The 12,972-nt window shown below is 31.1% G+C and overlaps 1 long non-coding RNA gene across 1 annotated transcript; it reads left to right on the top strand.

The window, feature by feature from the left end:
* The first annotated feature begins 11,158 nt into the window (after positions 1 to 11,158).
* Positions 11,159 to 12,905, top strand: LOC115959308. Its single transcript, XR_004084826.1, has 3 exons — positions 11,159 to 11,238; positions 11,408 to 11,468; positions 12,662 to 12,905. It is a non-coding gene; the product is annotated as an uncharacterized LOC115959308 (long non-coding RNA).
* The last annotated feature ends 67 nt before the right edge of the window (positions 12,906 to 12,972 follow it).

Here is a 12,972-nt window from a genome sequence, read left to right as displayed (position 1 = left end):
TAAACGATAAACTTGTATCCAACTCACTTAACCTCACTTTTGTTGACATCGCCCTCACAGACCTAAACCAATCCAAGGACTGACACAACAAGGGACTAAGGTTAGCCAAGACTAAATCTAGAGCAGTACTCTCAGAAGCAAAAGACCCAACCTCCAGACAGCCACTACCAATCCTAAGAAGCACCCTTAAACGAGCAAAAAGAAAAGAAACAGAGGGGCAGTGGTGCCTAACCTCAGAATACTCATACATTAAAAAGAAAAGAAAGAAAATACAAAGAAAGAAGCTCCTATTCAAGGCAAAATGAAGCGAAATAAGGAAAGGAAGAGTACCGTACCTAAAGAAGGTAGAACAGAGTGGCCAGAGCTTGGAGAAGGGAGGAATCATAGAAATCTCAAAAAATGGAGGTAGTATAGAGGTAAGAGAGGAAATCAAAGTGAAGAAGGGAAAGAAGAAAGGAAAAAGGCTTTAAAAACCTCCCCAAAAAATTGAGACGCAAGAAAACCAAAGGTCTCATCGAGGAACACACCCACCTCCAGCCAACAAGAGCGTGACACATGGCTACCAAGCGTGCCACACCATCACGTCGCCATAAATGCGATGGAAGCGGAATCATTAGGGGAACACGAAACGTTAGGCGACTCTCCAGATTCCCAGGTTTGTCAAGAAACTTGACAACCAAGGAATGGGGGGCAACTAATAAGCCCGATGAAATCATTCATCCAGACACAGCTAAGGATGAGGATCGAGCCATAAATGCTACCATTATTGCCAGAACCGTTATGGTTCAGACGAAGTTAAGCGATAGCTTAGAGGCTTCTATTCTCACACATTAAGCGTTAGGAGATTCTATTTCCCCCACATTAAATGCTAGGGACATTACCCAGAATTAAACCACCATTAATGGTGGATCCAACGGCTAGGAGAAGAAAGACCTATAAATACCACGCTCCAGCTAAGGTAAAGGAAACAAAAAAACACTGAGTTATTCTTACCAGCTGAAAACATTCCAACTCTCTATCCCTCATTCTGACTTTATCATCGGAGGCTTGCCAGCAAGCACCACATCGGTGACCCATTTTTTCTGTCTTCTCTTGTGTTCTTACAAATTGCACCGAGGCTGTCTGGACGACCTCAACGACTGACGACTTTAGCTTCATCAATATCAGATTAGAGTCTTAGGATATAATTTATTAATAAGGCCTAAAGTGCAATTATATTTTCATAGTAGTACTTGTTATATAATTAATGGTAACTTTGAGCTTATCAAGAGTTGACAGATAAGTTTGAAGCCCATTGGAGCTAGAGCCTTATTAGTCCCTTTGATCCCATCCCAAGCCACACACTTAAGCCCAATTGGGCTGACTCAAAAGGCTAATACAATTAGATAATCAATTATTTATTTAATAAGAGTTATTAAATAAAGTAACAGCTGGAGCAGTTAAAAATGTACGTATGATTAAAAGAAGAGAAAACAGTTTTTCTCTGCAGTATCTTTTGAATACACTTTTCTTTTGGAAAATAAATGTACTTAAGAACTGATTGAGAGATCATTCATCTTGGGCATTATGTGGAATTGAGATGAAGATTGAAGGTCTTCTCAAGGCTTGTTTTTTAATTTTACTACATCAAGGTACACTTTCTCTTCTTTGTTCTAGAATTCAAGATTATATGTTATCTTTCATGAATAAAGTAAATTATTGTATTGCTTCCGTTGCATATTTTATATGAGATGCAAAACCAATTTTTCTAACCAAATGATGGTTACACTAGTGTTTGAAATGATGACATTGGCATACGAAAGAGTCATGGGTGGTTGTATGGTGGCAACACCAATAGCCAGAATAATGATACAAACTGTGGACATTGATATTAGTGGGTGGTCAAAAATTGGTTTGAGGGTCACAAATACCCCCTAAAAAGCAAATGAACACATGATGCTAGCTTTTGAGGAAACTCTAAATAGATTGAACTCCACAAATGGGAGCCTCAAATGGGAAGATGGGCCCTAAAATCAAAATCTATGCAAAAATAAAAGTAGGAAAATGATTTGTCATAATAGAAAATGGTCTTTGAAAAATGGCCAATGTTGGTCAATGTTGATCAAAACTGACATGACGGTTAGACAAGTATGTACTGAGTCACCCATGGGATGTTATTAAGTAAATCCTAGCTATATAAGTGACTAGGAAAAAAGAATGGTCTTAATTTTAAGCTAATTACTCTTTTTGGTATGTAGCGTATATGTGACTTGTATTTTTCTTTGGATTGTGAAAAATGGTATTAGAGTTAACTTGGTAATGTCATATAGCTTGAGTGCACCTTAGCACAACACAAGTCCTAACTGGTTTTGCGATATCCTAAATTGTGTGGGATTTGATTGGGGTAGATTGGATTGTATATGTGAATTGTGCAGCCTTATGCTAAGTCCACACCCGATGTTCACTAGCTAGGTAGATTCTGGCTATATAAACATTTTTTTGCTTTAATATATTTTCTATGCTGTTTGGCATGTCATATAACTTGACAAACTAGAAAAAAAAAAAAAAAAAAAAAAAAAAAAAAAAAAACAACCAGATTTTAATTATTTTCAATTCATGAAAAATTTTGGAATTTAAAAAAAATAAAATAAAATAAAAATTGAACAAGATATATCATATACTGTGATACTATGTTCCAAAGCAAATAATAATAATAATAATAAATAGAAATAAAAAAACAAACAAAGAAAGGAAATAATCAAACTTTTTTAAAGAGAAAACTTAATAATTTTTACATTGGGGCTAGTTTTATATATACTTTAGGTTAAAAATCCTACCCACCCTAAGACTTATTAGTTGTTTTTTACTCAAATAACCCCCAAGAGAAGACTACATATAGATTTTAAGAAGAGAAGGTTTGAAGATTCCTAAGTTTATCGAGGTAAGCATCTTATAAATCTTATGTAAAATCGTTAGACCCCAGGAAAACTGATTTTAGCTTCTTCATTTTCAGTTTTCACACCTTTTTAGTAGTTATATTGATTATAATGGATTTTAGGTTATGTTGGAGTGTTCTTGAGAAGTTACAAGGGTTTTTGAGTAGGCATTGATAGAGATAAGCACTACTTTTCTAGTACTCATTTTTTGGTTTGCTTGATTGTTTTTTGCTATTTTTATTTTTATTTTATTTTTTAAAAAACCAATTGAGAGTCTAAAGTCTAAACAACAGACCGGGATAGACGACAAATGCACCGTCATTTTGTTGGGCCAGTTATAAACAATAGGTGTAGATTTAGCAAAAAGATAAAATAATAATAATAATAAATAATAGCTATAGTTCCGGTAAAAACTGATTTTTCATTTGGTTCTTTTATAGCACAGTACCTCTACAAATGAGTTCTTAAATTTTGATGTATTTTTCATTAAAAAAAGGCAAAATTGAGATACAATTTCTTAAATAAAGTACATTATTCTCCAATTAAATTCAAAACACAAGTTTGTAATGATGAATATAGTATAAAAAAAAATATTATCTTTCTAAGAAAAATTAAATTCACTCTAGTATAAATAAGCTGTTTTATGAAATTTCCTAAATAAATTTGGAAGTTCAAATATATTTTAAAATATAATTTAGGTGAACAAATTATAATATATGGGTTGATATGCTGTTGAGACTTCCAAGTTTAGTTTGGAGCTTTAGGGTTTGTTTGTTTTATTTATGTAATTAGATACAGATCTTTTTTTTTTTTTTAGATACAATTATAATTTTTATAACTTATTTATTAATGAAAATAAGTTCATTCAAGCATACCCTACCAAAATTTTCAGGGTATACAAGACCAGGGTTGCGTGAAGCGAGTGACGGATATATATCTTGTTCGATCAAGACGGAATAGTATAGGTGGGCTTTAGTTTGGGTCCTAAGTACTAACTCAACATGGGCGTTTTCTGTGGTGTATCTTTATTTAAATTGGACTTAAAGCAGGTTCAGTTTGTGACCATAGCAAATCAAAAAAAAAAAAAAGTTTGTGACCTTGGGTTACAAATTTGGGATTGCGCTGTATTGGACAGTTTCGGCTTCTTTAAAATATGGGCCAAGATCGTTAAAACATTTTGCCATATCTACCAATTACAAACAAAAGCGCTAATTTTATCTTTATCCCAATATGTGGGCATTATTATAAAGTATATTTTATTCTTCTTTTTAGTATCTACTATCTAGACATGTTTTCAAGCAGATAACATTGACAAATGAGGCTAATGATATTCCAAAAGTATTTAAAGCATTTGTGAGTCTTACATATCCCACATCGGTAAGATGTGATATTGAGAAGGGGTTTATAACTTGCTTCCCAACACTAACTGTTGCATGCAGTTTTAGTGTTGACATGTGAGTATCACTACAAGAATTTTGGTCTTTTGTGACCAATGTTTTGGCGACGACTAAAAAGTCATCACTATTAGGCATACATTAGCGACGATAATAAATGGTCATCGCTAATAAATGTATTATAGCGACAACACTAAGGTAGTCGCTAAAAAGTCGTCACTAACGCCATGGAGGGAATTTTATTTACTTTTGGAAAATGGAGGGAAACTTTTAGCAACGACAATAAATTTTGTTGCAACGACATTTACGTCGCTAAAATAAGGTTTATTTTAACAACGACATCTGTCGTCGCTAATAATCATTTTTAGTGACGACCTTATGTTTCGTCACAGATATGTGGCCAAAAATATATAGTAAGTATATTATATATATGCTTTATTTATTAGCGATGACACATTAGTGGTCGCTATTAGAAGGCTATTAGCAATGACACAACATTTCGTCACAAATATATCTACCTAAATATAATGAAGGGTAAAATTTTCACTCTCAAAAAGTGGTGGGAATTATTGGAGGGAAGCAGATTATATATTAGCAACGAATTCGGTCGTCGCTATAAGGGATCTTTTAATGAAGACAAAGATTGTCGTCACTAATATGTGGCTAAAACAATTTTGATAAAATATGATTTTTTTTTTTTTTTTTATATTATCAAATCCTCCAAATGCCTCTTAAAATATTTAAAATCACATAAATTCCTTTAAAATATTTGAAATGATTAAAATACCATTAACCTCGTCAAAATGACCAAAATACCCCCAAACTTATCGAATGACCAAAATAAACTTGAAACCTCCAAAGTAACATAAAAATTTCAAATCTGTTAATATATATATATATGAGACAAAGGAGGGCTTGTTGCTTCAAAATACTCTCAAATCAGAATGTTACCCATTTGAAACTTGAAATCAATAAAATAATAAAAATTGAGAAAGTTCTGATTCCACTCAAAATACTGACTAATTCTCATAGTTATCAAAATGTGAATCGTATCGCAAATCAATTTTTTATTTTTCTGTATCATGTGTCATAAGAAATGTATTAGTCAATATGAAAGGTACATTCATTATAAATTCATAATATATTCAATTAATAACCAATTCAAGCATCAATTGTGTAATAATATTTACCAAAAGTAAGTAAATAAATCAAATTAAAATATATTTATAACATACATATTCAAATTAATTAAAATAAGAGGTGATAATACATGATGTATGAGCGAAAATAATAAAAATTTTCATCATTTTGCCTTATCTACTTTATCTAAGTCAATGATAACATGACATTCATCATCTTTCAAAATTATTTCTTTATTAAATTTTTCTAACAACTACTCGAATACCCAATAATCCACTGAAAACCTTCCCACTGAACCTAATTTCACAAAGTCTAGTAGTTTCGAAACCATCTATTAAGTTTGACCAGGCATGACCAACTTTGACTGTGCCTTTCTCTATTTCTAAAAGTTGGATTGTGACCATAATTTACTAGAAATAACATTTCATTACACTCTTCAAATCCAACTGTTAGATTTCAAATCTAAGTATGGTGTGAGATGGATATGTGTTGTGTATCTGTATGACTATGTTCTCTTAATCTAACCATCCAATTAGTCACAAATTTCACCAAAACCAATATGTCACCATACTTTTCAATCCCAATGATCAATATTCGAATATGAATTTCACAAAGTCTACTGTTCTCGGTACCATCTATTAAGTTTGACCGAGTTTGACCAACTTTAACTAAACTTTGACCGCGCCTTTCCCTAAATCCGCCCATTTGATTGTGACCATAATTTACTAGAATTAACCTTTCATTACACTCTTTGAATCCAACGGTTAGATTTCAAATCTAAAGATGGCGCATGATGGATGTGTGTTGTGTACCTTTACGGCAATGTTCTCTCAATCTAACCATCCAATTGTTCTCAAATTTCACCAACACCAATATGTCACCATACTTTTCAATCCCACTAATTAAGATTCAAATATGAATTTATCAAAGTCTAGTGGTCTCGGGACCATCTATTAAGTTTGACCAACATTAACTAAACTTCGACCGTGCCTTTACCTAAATCCAACCATTTCATTGTGACCATAATTTATTGGAATTATCCTTTCATTACACTCTTCGAATCCAATGATTAGAATTCAAATATAAGGATGGCGCATGATGGAAATATGTTGTGTACCTTTATGGCTATGTTTACTCAATATGATCATCCAGTTGTTCTCAAATTTCACCAATACCAATATGTCACCATACTTTTCAATCCCAATGATCAAGATTCAAATATGAATTTCACAAAGTCTAGTGGTCTCGGGACCATTTATTAAGTTTGACCGAGTTTGACCAATTTTAACTAAACTTTGACTACGCCTTACTCTAAATCCAACCATTTGATTGTAACCATAATTTACTAGAATTAACTTTTCATTACACTCTTTGAATTCAACGGTTAGATTTCAAATCTAAGGGTGGCGCATGATGGACGTGTGTTGTATACCTTTATAGCAATGTTCTCTTAATCTGACCATCTAATTGTTCTCAAATTTCACCAACACCAATATGTCACTATACTTTTCAATCCCAATGATCCAGATTCGAATATGAATTTCATAAAATCTAGTGGTCTCAGGACCATCTATTAAGTTTGACCGGGTTTGACCAATTTTAACTAAACTTTGACCATGCATTTCTCTAAATCCAACCATTGATTGTGACCATAATTTACTAGAATTAACTTTTCATTATACTTTTTGAATCCAACGGTTAAATTTCAAATCTAAGGATGGCACGTGATGGACGTGTGTTGTGTATCTTTATGGCAATGTTCTCTCAATCTAACCATCCAACTATTCTCAAATTTCACCAACACCAATATGTCACCATACTTTTCAATCCCAATGATTAAGATTCGAATATGAATTTCACAAAGTCTAGTGGTCTCGGGATCATCTATTAAGTTTGACCGGGTTTGACCAATTTTAACTAAACTTTGACCGCGCCTTTCTCTAAATCCAACCATTTGATTGTAACCATAATTTACTAAAATTAACCTTTCATTACACTCTTTGAATCTAACGGTTAGATTTCAAATCTAAGGATGGCGCATGATTGACGTGTGTTGTGTACCTTTACGGCAATGTTCTCTCAATCTGGCCATCCAATTGTTCTCAAATTTCACCAACACCAATATGTCACCATACTTTTCAATCCCAATGATCCAGATTCGAATATGAATTTCAAAAAGTCTAGTGGTATCGGGACCATTTATTAAGTTTGACCAGGTTTGACCGAGTTTGACCAGCTTTAACTAAATTTTGACCACGCCTTTCTCTAAATCCAACTATTTGATTATGGCCATAATTTACTAGAATTAACATTTCATTACACTCTTTGAATCCAATGGGTGGATTTCAAATATACGGAAGGCGCGTGATGGACGTGTGTTGTGTACCTTTATGACAATGTTCTCTCAATCTGACCATCCAATTGTTCTCATATTTTACCAACACCAATATGTCACCATAATTTTCAATCCCAATGATCAAGATTCGAATATGTATTTCACAAATTCTTGTGGTCTTGAGACCATATATTAAGTTTAACCAGATTTGAACAATTTTAACTAAATTTGACCGTGCCTTTCTTTAAATCCAACCATTTGATTGTAACCATAATTTACTAGAATTAACCTTTCATTACACTTTTTGAATCCAGCGGTTAGATTTCAAATCTAAGGATGGTGCGTGATGGACGTGTGCTGTGTACTTTTACGGCAATGTTCTCTCAATCTGACCATCCAATTGTTCTCAAATTTCACCAACACCAATATGTCACCATACTTTTCAATTCCAATGATCCAAATTCAAATATGAATTCCACATAGTCTAGTGGTTTCGGGACTATCTATTAAGTTTGACCAGGTTTGACCAATTTTAACTAAACTTTGACCGCGCCTTTTTGTAAATCCAACCATTTGATTGTAACCATAATTTACAAGAATTAACCTTTCATTACACTCTTTGAATCCAACGGTTAAATTTCAAATCTCAGGTTGGCGTATGATGGATGTGTGTTGTGTACCTTCATAGCAATGTTCTCTCAATCTGGCCATCTAATTGTTCTAAAATTTTACCAACATCAATATGTCACCATACTTTTCAATCCCAATGATCTAGATTCGAATATGAATTTCATAAAATCTAGTGGTCTTAAGACCATCTATTAAGTTTGACCGAGTTTGACCAACTTTAACTAAACTTTGACTGCACCTTTCTCTAAATCCAACCATTTGATTTTGACCATAATTTACTAGAATTAACCTTTCATTACCCTCTTGAAATCCAATAGTTAGATTTCAAATCTAAGTATGGTGTGAGATGGACATGTGTTGTGTATCTGTATGGCTATGTTCTTCCAATCTAACCATCCAATTGGTCTCAAATTTCACAAACACCAATATGTCACATACTTTTCAATCCTAGTGATCAAGATTCGAATATGAATTTCACAAAGTCTAGTGGTCTTGGGACCATCTATTAAGTTTGACCGGGTTTGACCAATTTTAACTAAACTTTAACCTCGCATTTCTCTAAATCCAACCATTTGATTGTGATCATAATTTACTAGAATTAACCTTTCTTTACACTCTTTGAATCCAACGGTTAGATTTCAAATCTAAGGATGGCATGTGATGGACGTGTGTTGTGTACCTTTATGGCAATGTTCTCTCAATCTGACCATCAATTGTTCTCAAATTTTATTAACATTTTTACAACAAATTTTAAGTAATAGGTTGTTACTGATTGTTATTGTTAGAGCAAAAAACTAATGTTAGTGTTAGGTTCAAATTTGAACCAATAACAACAAACCACCTATAATTCGTTACGAAAATGTTGTGAATGTAACACTTGTCATAAAAAAATGTGTGTGTGTGTGTGTGTGCGTGTGTGTGTGTGTGTGTGTGTGTTTTTAATTGTCTTTGAAAACTTGAAATACATTCTAGGTTTAGAATAAATTAATTTAGTTTCTATATGTAGCACTTCTCATAATAAAAATGTGTGTTTTTATTGTCTTTGAAAACTTGAAATACATACTAGATTTAGAATAAATTAATTATTTTCCATATATTTTTGTAGCATTTCTCAATTGTGATTTCTTATTCTTTATATTATTTTTCCTTTCTTTCATCCATACGTTTTTTTTTTCTTGTTTTTTCTCCTCCACACATGTATACTGGTGTACCATTTTAGAATTGTCACTATTTTTAAACAAAAAAAATTATATAATTATAATATTAATGAATCTAATAGTATATATATATATATATATATATATACATATTTGAATGTTTATAAATTTAATTTTTGGTAACAATCCATGCAATATGTTATACATCTTTATAAATGATAAAAGTAACAAGTTAGTTTATATTTTGTAAAAAAAGTAACTAGTTAGTTTATATCTAACCCAACGGGCTTATAAGTTATATATATAATTAAAAAAAAAAAAAGTGAAAGAAATGACCATGAGACAAGACATGACAATATTAAAAAAGAAATGGTACATGATACATTGATGGACACGTTGGGAGTAAAAAAATGATTAAAAAAAATAGAAATTTGTGGAGGGAAATCCAAAAACTCTTTCTCTAGTTATTTCTCCTCCACATGTTTTGGGATTCTTCCACTTCTCTCTTTATAATTTATCCATTTAGACATTTGATTTTATTTTGGAATTATGCTAAGACCACATAAATAGGCATAATTTTATACCACAACTTACTATATAATAAATTGTGATTGACAAAAGTGTATCTATGGGCCATGTGAGAACACACTTTTACTAATCACACTTTTACTTATTCTTCATCGAGTTTAATTCATTATCCATGGCCGTTAAGGTTTAGTCAAAGAAACAAAATATTTTGGTACTAGTCAATATCAGTGTACCATTTCAGAATTACCGCTATTTAAAAAAAAAATTATATATTCATAAATTTGAAAGTATGTATATATATATATATATACACACTTTCATATTTATAGATTTAATTATTTGATAGAAACCGTATATTTTATTATGGATCTTTACAAATACATGTTACAACACTTACAAGTTTATAAGTTAAAAATAAAAAAATAAATAAAGTAAAGGACTTGTAACTTTTATTAAAAAGTTAAACAAAAGCACAAAATATCAATTAAAATTAGTAAATGAGATAGTTAGTAGGGACGTTGGGATTTGCCTTGGTTAGCAAAATAGTATTAAATATATATACATTTTTTTAAAACTAATTAGTCAAAGAGGGTTTCAGCAAAAAAAAAAAAAAAAAAAAAAAAAAAAAAAAAAAAAAACTAGTCAAAGAGGGTGATAAAACCCAAAAAATGACAACCTACTTTTACTGTTTTTTCACTTCTCCCAACCGCTTTTTAAGTTTTCCACTCAGACACGTTAATAGCTTCTTAGTTTTTACTTAGAGCAATGTTAGGGACACAAAAAATTTCACAATTTTTATCACAATTTATCATGTGGTGAGTTATAAGTGGTGGAGGTTTGGACCCACCATTTGACCTTCATCCTTCACAACTTGCGATGTGACAAATTATTACAATAATTGTAAAATTTTTTGTGTACCTAACATTTTCCTTTTACTTATTCAGTTCTTCTTCTAGTTTTTACTTATTAGGCGCGAATTGAAATTTTTTAAAGTACCTAAATTAAAAAAAAAAAAAAAAAAAAATGTAAACAGACCCCCTTTTTTTTGGAACCTGTAAACAAACCCAAATATACAGTTTTTTTTTTTTTTTTTTCACGTTCTTTCTCTCCTCTCCTCATGACTCAACCTCCACAAATCGGTAAGCTCTCTCTCTGTCTCATTGTCAGTCTTTGTTTCTTCTCCATTCCCTAATTCTATTTTCTCTCTTTCTTGTGTAGTTCTAGAATTTCATAATGAAAATTGTGATTGATTTTTTTTTTTTTTTCCAATTCTGAATGTTCATCTATAACAAAAGCTTTTCTTTTCAGTTCTAAAAGATTAATTGGATCTATACTTTCGTTGTTCCCTCTTTGCTGTTCTCTCTCAAAGGTAATTTTAGAGATTTTGATTTTGATTTTTTTTTTTAAATTTTAAATTTTCAATGATCTATACTTTCATGTTAAGAAAGCATGAACTAACCCTGTGATTAAAAGCTCTTTCTTTTCTTTATTTCAGTTTTTTTTTTTTTTTTTTTTTTAATTTTGATATTGTGAGTTTTTGGGTTTGAAGCCTTGGGCACAGTAAGCTATTCGTACACTCTGTTATTTGGATTTGAAAGAACATGGGCACCATAGTTTTAGTTTTTATATTGTGGGTCCTTATAATATAATATAATAATAATAATAATATTATTATTATTATTATTATTATTATTATTATTATTATTATTATTATTATTATTATTATTATTATTATTATTATTATTATTATTATTATTACGGAACATGGTGAGGAAGATGACTTCTATTGCTTATTTTATTAGATATGAATTTAGCAAAATAATGGGAAGGGAAGTGTTGTGTTCTTACGGAATTTTCGCTTCTTTAAAATAAAAGTGAGTGAAATTTTTTGCATGTCATTTAGTAGCTAGCTACAAGGCACTGCAATAGTAGGACTAATGGACTGTAAGTAACAAATCATATGAAGAATCTCCAATAATGGTAGATTTTGACTTTTAAACATTCAACTTAGGGACAGAGAAGCTCTAATAGTGAAAATGGCTTTGTGAGTCAGCTTGTATACATAATTGATATATTGTGAATCTATTCTATTTCTCATAAGCTAATTGAAGCTATCCAAGTTGCAAAACTTCCATCACAAAAAAAGTTCAAGGTGCTTAGTCTGGATAACTATGTTTCTTGCATATGGTGGGAATATGTTTTGTCCCCATAGTCCACTTTTGTAGTAGTTAGTATAATCTTTTATGTAGTTATCTTTATCATTGTATAGACTTTGAATAAATTACTTTACCAAAATGTTACTGATCATAATATCATTTTTTGCCTAATATCTTTTGATATGTTCCTTGTTTTGACTGTTAATTTGGACTTATTTCTTTTGTAGAATGAGTCTTGATGCAGATTAAGTTTTGTTAAATACATAAAGCTTTCATATCTTTTCATCTATGATATTTTTGAAAAATATAAATGTAAAAATTTTACTTGAATGTTAAAACTATTTAGTAAGTATTTTTGTCATCTATTTTAGTTGACCTTTACATTGGTTTATGCTCATTATTTCAGGTTAAAATGTCTCGTGCCTTGGGTTACAATCTTACATATGATGTCGAGGGGAGATACATTTCATTGCAACAAGTTTTAGCTTGGCAGCATATCTTCATGAGCAATAGGTTATTATTTGATTAGTATTTGAGAGAATAAATTGGAACTTAAATTATGTATATGATATTGAACTTGGGTATGTTTTCCCTTATTAGTAGTTATTGATTGAGCAATTATTATGCTTATATGAGTATTTGTGATTGAAAATTTGTGATGTGTGGGATTGTGATTTATTATTTTCCATCAGGTACCCATGTAAAATTCAAAATGTA

Source organism: Quercus lobata, chromosome 9, assembly GCF_001633185.2.
Source record: "Quercus lobata isolate SW786 chromosome 9, ValleyOak3.0 Primary Assembly, whole genome shotgun sequence".
In the NCBI taxonomy this organism is placed as follows: Eukaryota; Viridiplantae; Streptophyta; class Magnoliopsida; order Fagales; family Fagaceae; genus Quercus; species Quercus lobata.
This window is presented reverse-complemented; position numbering and strand designations above follow the sequence as displayed.